The sequence below is a fragment of the Solanum lycopersicum genome, chromosome 4, assembly GCF_036512215.1.
Source record: "Solanum lycopersicum chromosome 4, SLM_r2.1".
NCBI classification, from domain to species: Eukaryota; Viridiplantae; Streptophyta; class Magnoliopsida; order Solanales; family Solanaceae; genus Solanum; species Solanum lycopersicum.
Genome location: NC_090803.1, coordinates 35,364,956 through 35,374,374, shown reverse-complemented (window position 1 = coordinate 35,374,374; position 9,419 = coordinate 35,364,956). Strand labels below are relative to the sequence as shown.

The 9,419-nt window shown below is 32.8% G+C and overlaps 1 long non-coding RNA gene across 1 annotated transcript; it reads right to left on the bottom strand.

Annotated features, from left to right (window-relative positions):
• Window positions 1-2,150: 2,150 nt before the first annotated feature.
• On the bottom strand, window positions 2,151-8,784 carry LOC138348279 (uncharacterized). The gene is made up of 3 exons (XR_011220651.1): window positions 8,682-8,784; window positions 2,932-2,991; window positions 2,151-2,286 (listed from the first exon to the last, which is right to left on the bottom strand). It is a non-coding gene; the product is annotated as an uncharacterized lncRNA (long non-coding RNA).
• Between the last annotated feature and the right edge of the window lie 635 nt (window positions 8,785-9,419).

The window sequence follows — 9,419 nt, the reverse complement described above, 5'->3', positions numbered from 1 at the left end:
AGGACAAGGTCTCTCAAGAACATATGCCAACTTTAGTCGTCTTAAAATGAGTTCCATCTTTCCACGCCATCTAAAATTTTTTTTACCATCAGATATTTCAAAATTAGGATTAGGAAAATTTGGAACACTATTTGTTATTGATGTGGATGACATAGAGACAACTATCTACAAAGTGTTAGAACAAATGAACAAGAATGATAAAAATACAAGGAATCCAAAAACAAAACTTGCTTGGCTTAGAGGCAGGTTAATATGTTTCTTGAAGATAGTTGGAGTCTCTCCCACAAGCAATCATAAGAATAAATAACAACTCTATCTTTGGGATTCAACTAAGTCACAGAACAAGTAGCGTTCAAGAATGTTGCTCTTCTATTCTTGAGTTGGTGGTTTCACCTTTTGATTAATGTATCACAAGTGTTTTTCAAAGAGAAAGTAGTTTTTGAGTGCTATATCTTTTCAACCAAAAGAAACTCAATGTATAGGAGAAATATTTTTGCAAGAAAAAGACTTTAATTAAATTTTATTTATTATAGGTTCATGATTTAAAATGAATGTATTTCCCCATAATGTAGAATTAAAATCTTGTTGCAAAAAGTTTATAACGTAGAATTAAAACAAATGAATGTTACAAATCACATTCATGTATTTTGTTATTTCAAAACTTTTTCAACATATGAATTTGTTTCAAAATTCATTGAAACACTAACTCTTACATATATTATAATGGCCTGGAAGTTGATTAATGTAAGAGCTTCTGAATTCTGGAATCTCTAAACAAAAGTAGGTTGAAACTCCTTTATGACCTAACATGAAAAAATGAGTAAAACTAACACAATTCAACAGACAAAAAATTGGTAACATAACACAATACATCACTTTGGAGATGATCTATTTAAATCCAAAAAAATCAAATTCACAAAAGCATAAAAGAAATTGTCTCCCTGACTTTGAACACAAAGAAATAGGAATAAATGTTAACCGCATTAGTTAGATATAAGCATAACTATGACCGTATTAGTTAGATACAAGCATAACTATTTGTAAAAGTACAAGTATGTGTAAATATAAGTAACAACTTATCTTGAAATCTTTACTTTCTTGTATATCTAACTGGTAATTCACAAACCACATTATAATTGCCTACTAACAATATGTATACTTTAGTCGTTCATCTCCAAAATCACGATGAGTTAATTAGTTCTCACAATGTACTATTAGATAATCTAGATTACTCGGCAATGGAGAAAGAATCAAATTTCAGACCTTGCATTTGCATATCATGGGTCTGTGTTGTTTACCTGTAATTTGTACAATTAGTAGATGTTGGGTTTTTAATAAAGAAATTAAGAAAATAACAGAGCAAGACTTTGAGAGAAAAAATACTGCAGTATTATTAAAGGAAAATTATTTTATTAATAATTCAAAAACTTCAATTTATAGATATAATTTTTAACTAAAAATAGAAAAAAAATGCTACTAACCTATCAGTAAAATTCAAATAATAAATAAAAGAATTAACTCCTAAATTCAAGTCACATAGGATTCTAATAAAATACTTTAAAAACTCCTAAAAGTAGCTAAGTGTTTTATTTCTGCAATATCTTGAGACATATTTTCAACACTCCTTGGATCAGGAATTGTAGATTGTAGTCTCATCTGAAATTGACCTTGTGAACAAATCTGCTAACTCGTCCTTTATCTTGTAAGACTTGTGTGCATCTTCTAATGGACTAAAGGAGAAGCTCTTACCTCCCATTTCAACTTGTAAAATCTCTACTTAGTGGAATCAAAGATTCGACAATATTTGTCTTCAAATAATAACTTAAATCCTTTATCTATTAACTGACCAACACTAAACAAACTTTTATCAACATCAGACACATAAAGAACATATGAAATTATTTTTGTACCTGAATTTGTTTAATTGAAACATACCGTTTTCCTTTTGCAGGAATACAATAACCATTCCCAATTATGACTTTCTTATTTTCCATAGGAATGAAAACTTCAAAAAGATTTCTTTCATATGTCATGTGGTTTGTACAACCATTATCACTCTTCCAAAAATAAGATCTTTTGGTTGAAAAACAAGTTGCCACAAATAAGTAGTCCTCTTCTTCTTTAGTAGTGACTTAAGCAACATCTTCATCCTTTTGACTCTTGAATTGGGCCACGGTGGAATTAATTATTTTACAGCGGATTGATTTCATAATCCTCTTCCACGGCTTCCGAAAGATCAAGAGCCTCCAAGTAAGTTTCCATTCTCACAGCACATATTTGATAATTCTTACCATAAAAAATAAGAAGAGCCATTCATGAAAAACTGTTTGAAATCTATTTTTTTACTCACAAGTCCTTCAAGAAGAAGGCTCTAGATACCAATAGTTGTGTTTTTAATTAAACAATTAAGAAAATTATAGAGAAAGACTTTGAGAGAAAAAATATTGCAGTATTATGAAAGGGAATTAAAAAGAGAAAGATATGTTACTAACTTATTACTAAAATTCAAATAATAAATAAAAGAACTAACTCCTAAATTCAAGTCATATAAGACTCTAATAAAATAATTTTTAAAAACTCCTAAAAATAGTGAGTTCTTTTATTTTTTCAATATGGTGAGACATATTTTCCCACAAGAATGATATTTATATTATGTTCCTCAGCTAGCTGGTGATAATCTCGGGAGTTTCTACAACTTATATATAAAATCAACTTTGTTCGCAGGAGGCAATCAGGTAACAATGACTTTCCTGATATTAAAAAAAAGGAACACTTGTGTAATATCTTTCTAACTCTTACTAAATTGGACTTTAATGAGTTGGTAAGAATAATTTTCAGATTGAACAACTCATTAATCGTTTTGTCATGGACTCAACTCAATGACAAACTATATCTCAGACAAGCAAAAGTAGAAGTTAACATATATTATACCTGGTCATTTGGCAGGAGAGTTGGCAAGAGAGTTGTTGAGCGACTCCTTCGCATATGGACCTAGCAATGTGGACACGCATCAATACAACACCAACTGCAAAAGCTTGTATGTGACATAAGTGTGTCTGGAAAACATATTACATAAGTAGAGGATAATATTATCTATTTACATACATAAAAGATAGAACCTTCACAACAATTTCTATTTGCTTTCCCAAACAGAAAATTAAATCCAAAATGAAAAATCAAAGAGAGAATACAGAAAACACATTAATAAACATATAACAAATTGTTCCTTTTTGGTACAAGTCAAGAAATACCCATTTCATGAAATTAAAAAACTGATGAAACAAGAGAAATCAAGATAGCACTATTTTGAGCACTTTATGAGAAGTATAATACCATTGCTATCCTATAAAATGTAGGAAAATCTGAAATAAATGTCCACCATATTGAGACCTAGCTGGAGATGTATCCATGACACGAAAAAAGAATGTAGAATTTCCTCTTAAATAAATTAGGCTTAGACATAAATAACCTAAGGAATTAACAAAATTCTTGCAACTTGAGAAGATATAGAGGCAATTCATTATTTTGGGGGAAAAGGTTTTAGCAGAAGCAGTTGTTTCGTCTTCTGCTGAGGCTAACATATAACTTTTGTTATCAAGAGTAGTATCAAAAAACTAGCTAACAACCATGGCTGATCATCCACGAATGTAACAACAAACATGGAAAGGAGAAGAACATAGTGTGGAAAGAATCAACCAACTGATTTACACTATGAGGAGACAATGTATTTATACCAGAAAAATAAAAAATATCTAACAAACTAATGAACTGTCAATAACAGAATTAGCTAACTATCTATTCTAACTAATTAATTGAAACAACTAACTAAATGACTGATTGACATAATTAACTAAACTAACTAAATCGTAACACCCCCCTCAAGTTGGAGGTGTGGAGAACACAAACAACTTGTTAAGTGCTGCAGAATGCTTGATTCCAGTCAATGTCTTAGTTAGTATGTCTGTCAGTTGATTATCAGAACTTATGTGATGCAATGATATGAGACCTGTCTGAAGTAGATTCCTTACAAAGTGACAATCAACCTCAATATGTTTAGTACGTTCATGAAACATTGGGTTTCGAGCTATATGAAGGGTTGATTGGCTATCAAAATATACTTCTATAGGTGTTTGCAATGGCAGTGTAAGTTCTGTGACTAATCTGCTGAGCCAAACTAATTCTCCTACAACTTTCCTTAGATCCCTATACTCTGCTTCCAGCTGAGTGGACTGTTACCCATTAACACAATATAGCCACTTATTGACCTTCTAGTATCGGTACATCCAACCCAGTCAGAGTCACAATAATCCTTGATACTGTAAGACTGATCTTTGGACATAAAAATTCCTAGTGCAGGGTCTGCCTTAAGATACCTCTGTAGATGAAATGCTGCTTGTAAATGTGGCTCTCTAGGATCTTTCATGAACTGGCTGAGATTTTGCACACTGTATTAGATGCCCATCCTTGCATTGGTTAAGAAATTTAGTTTACCAATGAGTTTTCTATAGAAAAGTGGTTATATTAAAGATGTTCTTTCCTTTGCTTGGAGTTTGAGTGTAGGATCAAGTGGAGATGAACAACTGCTCATGTTTCCAATCTTGTAATCATTCAACATGTCAAGAATAAATTTCCTCGTAGAAATGATCAGTCCATTATCTTTATATAGTACCTCTATTCCAAGGACATAATGCAGCTTGCCTAAATCCTTAATTTTAAACTTGTCATGAAGAAATGCCTTGAGGTCATTGATTTTAGAAACATTTGTGCCAGTTAGGATCACATCATCTACATAAACATCAACAAAAATGGTTGAAGTCTCAGACTTCTTATAGAACAAGGAATAATCATTCAAAGAGTGTGTGTAGCCTTTTGAATATAAAGCTTCAGTCAACTTGGTATACCACTGCCTGCTGGCTTGTTTCAGGCCATATAGAGACTTATTTAATCTGCATACCATCCCTGGCTTGTGCATTTCTAATCCTCGGGGAACTTCCATATACACTTCTTCATGTAAATCTCCATGTAGGAAGGCATTGTTCACATCAAGTTGGAATATATCCCAGACCTTCTTTACAACTGTAACTGACAAAGCCCTCACAGTTGTCATCTTAATTACTGGTGAAAAAGTCTCTGTATAATCAATTCCAGCTTCTTGAGTATAACCCTTCACTATAAGTATTGCTTTGAATCTCTCAGCAGTTCCATCAACTTTATGCTTCACTTTGTACACCCATCTACATCCTATGACCTTCTTACCACTAGGTAGACTAACAAGATCCCAAGTATGATTTGTGTGTAATGCGTCACATTCTTGTGTCATATCTTGCTGCCAGGCAGGGTTTATAGCAGTTTCTTTATATGAAGAAGGTTCATTATCATTACTGAGTTCCTAACAAGTGTTTGACTCTCAGAAGCCAAGATCTCATATGGTATATGTTGGTGTTTTGAGAATGCAGTATTGAGGGAAACATGTGAATTATGTAACTGATTTCTTAAATTGTTAGGTAAAAATAATCATGCAGGTATGCCAATAATTTATGTGATCTAGATGGTCTATTGGGAATCATAAGATCAGATCTTTGGACAGAATTAGAATCAGGTTCTACATTATTGGGTGATAAACTAGTTGTAGTATTAGGTGATGTATGAAGTAGACTGTTACTTGCACCATCCACATTATTTTCCACATGTTGCATAGAATGTGAGACAGTGTCATCATGTAAAATATCTATGAAGGGTACAAAATGTAAGACTGAAGGAAAGGAAGATACATCAGATAAAACAACAAAATGAAAGATACTTTCTTTAAAAACTACATCCCTTGAGATGTGTATTTTTCTTGTGGCTAGACTAAGAACCTTGTAACCTTTTGACCCAAAGGGGTAGCCTATGAATACATGTGGTTTGGTCCTTGCTTGGAACTTGTCCCTATGAGTCTTTGGGAAAGTAGGATTGCATAGACAACCAAAGGATCTCATGTGTGAGTATGTTGGTTTGGTGTCATATAATAAATCATATGGGGACTTAGCCTTTACTTGGGAGGTAGGAAGTCTATTAATGATGTATGTGGCACACAATAGACACTCACCCCAATACTTAAGAGGTAACTTGTATTGAAAAAGAAGGGCCTGGAAGTTTCTAACAAGTATTTGTATTTTCTTTCCACCCCCCATTTTGTTGGGGTGTAAGGACAAGTTCTCTCATGTATAATTCCTTTTCCCTCAAGAAAGTTTGATGTTTCTGTATTCACAAACTCAAGTCCATTGCCAGTTGTTATGGTCTGAACACGGGTATTGAATTGATTCTCAATCATGGATAAGAAATTTTTGATGACTACTAGAGTATTACTCTTACATGTCAACAATTGTTTCCATGTGCATCTACTATAGTCATCAACAATAGTGATAAAGTATCTATGTTTATCATGTGTACCATGTGATATGGACCCCATAAATATATATGTAGTAATTGAAGACTTTTGGTAGAAATGTGGATACTATGATGAAAGGGCATTCTTTCTTGTCTTGCCATAGGAAATATGTTACAAAGGAAATGTTGTTTTACAGAAAAACTCTCAGGTATGAAATTAATTTCCTTCATCTTTAAAAAAGGTAAATGTCCAAGTCTATTATGCCATAATACATTCACATCATTGCAAGTATGAGGCATAAAAGAAGAAGAAATATTAGGAGTTTTATTGATTGAAGAACACACAGAAGATTGTGTATTATGTTTACATGAGTGAGTAGGAAAAATACAGGCTTAGAATTGAAAAAATTTGGTCTTGATAGATGATCAGATGTAGAAGCAGTAGAAGCAGCATCAGGAAGAACATGTTTCATCATGCATTTAGAACACAAAAAATAAAGCCCATCTTTTGCTTCACAAATTACCAGAGGCCTCTTCATTGAAGGGGCCTGCAGAATGCATGAAGATTCAAAAAAATACACAATACTTTTAGGCATGGATTTTGAAAGGCAATGAATTGAAACAAGATTATATTTGAATGAAGGCACATACAACACTTGATGCAAAATAATGTCTGGTGCAAGTATCACAGTACCAATTTTAATGAGTTTTACTCTATAACTATTTGATAAGGAAATCAACAAGGGACATGGAAGGTATGTAATGTTTGTTAGGACTGTTATATCAAAAGTCATATGGTGAGAGGATCCTGAGTAAAAGATCCAAGATTCAGTTTCATTGTGAGAACATCTATAAGACAATTTCCCAAAAGCAATTGAAGAAGTACATGCTATCATACCTGCAAAATTCATACTACCATTGTCCACTGCTGCAACAACTCCACAAATTGAACATACTGTTCTTTAGTTAGTTGATGACCTATGTCAGCATTTGCTTCACCATCATTTTCCTCTCCTGAACAACCATGAACATCAACTATAAGGCTCTTTCCTCTGTTGAATCTAGAATTCTGATTATTTTCCCTGTACCCATTTTGATAATTGTTCCTTTGTGGATTGTTATTTATCTGTGGGTAGCCATGTAGTTTGTAGCATTTATCCCTGATGTGTCCAGGTCTTCTGCAATAGTCACATATCACACGAGGTTTGCTACTACCATAGGAACTGATCTGAGAGTAATTGGTTATGAAATTAACATTGTTGTTCCATGTAGAAGTGTTACTTAGTCTTGGTGATCTAGAAGAACCCGATCCTCTATGAACTATTTGCATTGAAAACAACAGACTCCATGCCATTTTTTCTGAACTACTTGCATTCAAAGAAGTAGATTCCATGAACATTTGAGCACCAGGTTTAATTTCTCTCTGCTTCTCATCCTGTACTAACAGAGAAAAAGTTTCTGCTAGGGACGGTAATGGGTTCGATATTTCCTCGTACTACAGTATAAACTTCATTCAACCCCATAAGGAATTGTATTAATCTTCTATCCTGCTCCACTTTGAACATATTATCCTTGGCTCCACAAGTGCAATTACAATTGCATTGAGTTTTTATGTGTAATGTACTCAACTCTTCCCACAACTTTTTCATCCTAGTGTAATAAGCAGTAGTATCCAAAGTTCGTTTTTTACAATTCATTGATTTCACGTTGAATTTGATACAATTTTGCACCATTAGTTTGGTCATATCAATCCTCCAACTCTTTCCACAATTCACATGAATCAAAAACATATTCTACCCTTTCTGTAATTCCCTTAGTTAGAGAATTAAGAATCCAGGAAGTAACCATATCACCACACCTTTCCCATTGACGAAACTGTGGTGTTCCTGTATCAGGCCTTTTACAATCACCATTGATAAAACCCAACCTGTTTTTAATTGACAGAATTCTAAGAATACTTCGTCTCCATGATCTATAACCTATTCCATCAAAAGGATTTTGAACCAGCAAAGCACTAGGATTATAAGAAAGATGCTCATACAGTGGAGAACTAAGATCATTACTGTTAACACCATTATTATTCACAGAATTCTCAATCGAAGTTGAACCATTCTCAATCGCCATAGTAAAATCAGATCAAATAAATACACCAAATACCATTTGATCTAGTAATGAAATCCAGCAGAAAAGAAATTTAAAAAAAATAGATCTAGAATTCAATTCTATCCAACAACTATGATATGCATATCAAAAATAAAAAAACGATATCAAAAAAGAAGCACGAAGAAGGCAAAATAGATGAATCGAAGTACCCCCTTGGTCTGATACCATGTGAAAAAACTATCTCACAACCATGGATGATCATCCATGAATGAAACAACAAAGATTGAAAGGAGAAGAAGAGAGTGTGGAAAGAATCAACCAACTGATTTACACTATGAGGAGACAATGTAATTTTACAAGAAAAATAAAAAAATATCTAACAAACTAATGAGCTGTCAATAACAGAATTAGTAAACTAACTATTCTAAATAATTAATTGAAATAGTTAACTAAATGACTGATTAAACATAATTAACTAAACTAACTAAATCGTAACAAGTAATATAACAAGTAGCTAGAGTGTATAACATTTCTAGTTAGATAATATATTCTCAAAGCAATTGTTGAAAGTGATAATATACGATAGATACTTTGGGGTCCTCCAAGGATTCACTTATTTCTCAAGTGAGAATTGATTTTCATTAGTTTCTCTTTATTAACTACTTCAATCTGCTGTCATTTAACATTTTATAATTTTTAGTTTGGGGTGCCAATATTGCATAGTCTTCCTTCCTCTAACATATTACACTATTTAATTACTAACTAAAGGGTCTGCAGTGAAACCTCATATAACGAACAAAGATTGAAGATACGCACAGAAAATGAAAGAGGGCAATTTTTGACAAGGTAAATGTAAGAGACCTTTAGAAATCCAAAGACATTGCTATCTAATTGCAAAAGCAAATATGAGGGAGGCACATTAGAACAACAACCTTTCAACTCCCACA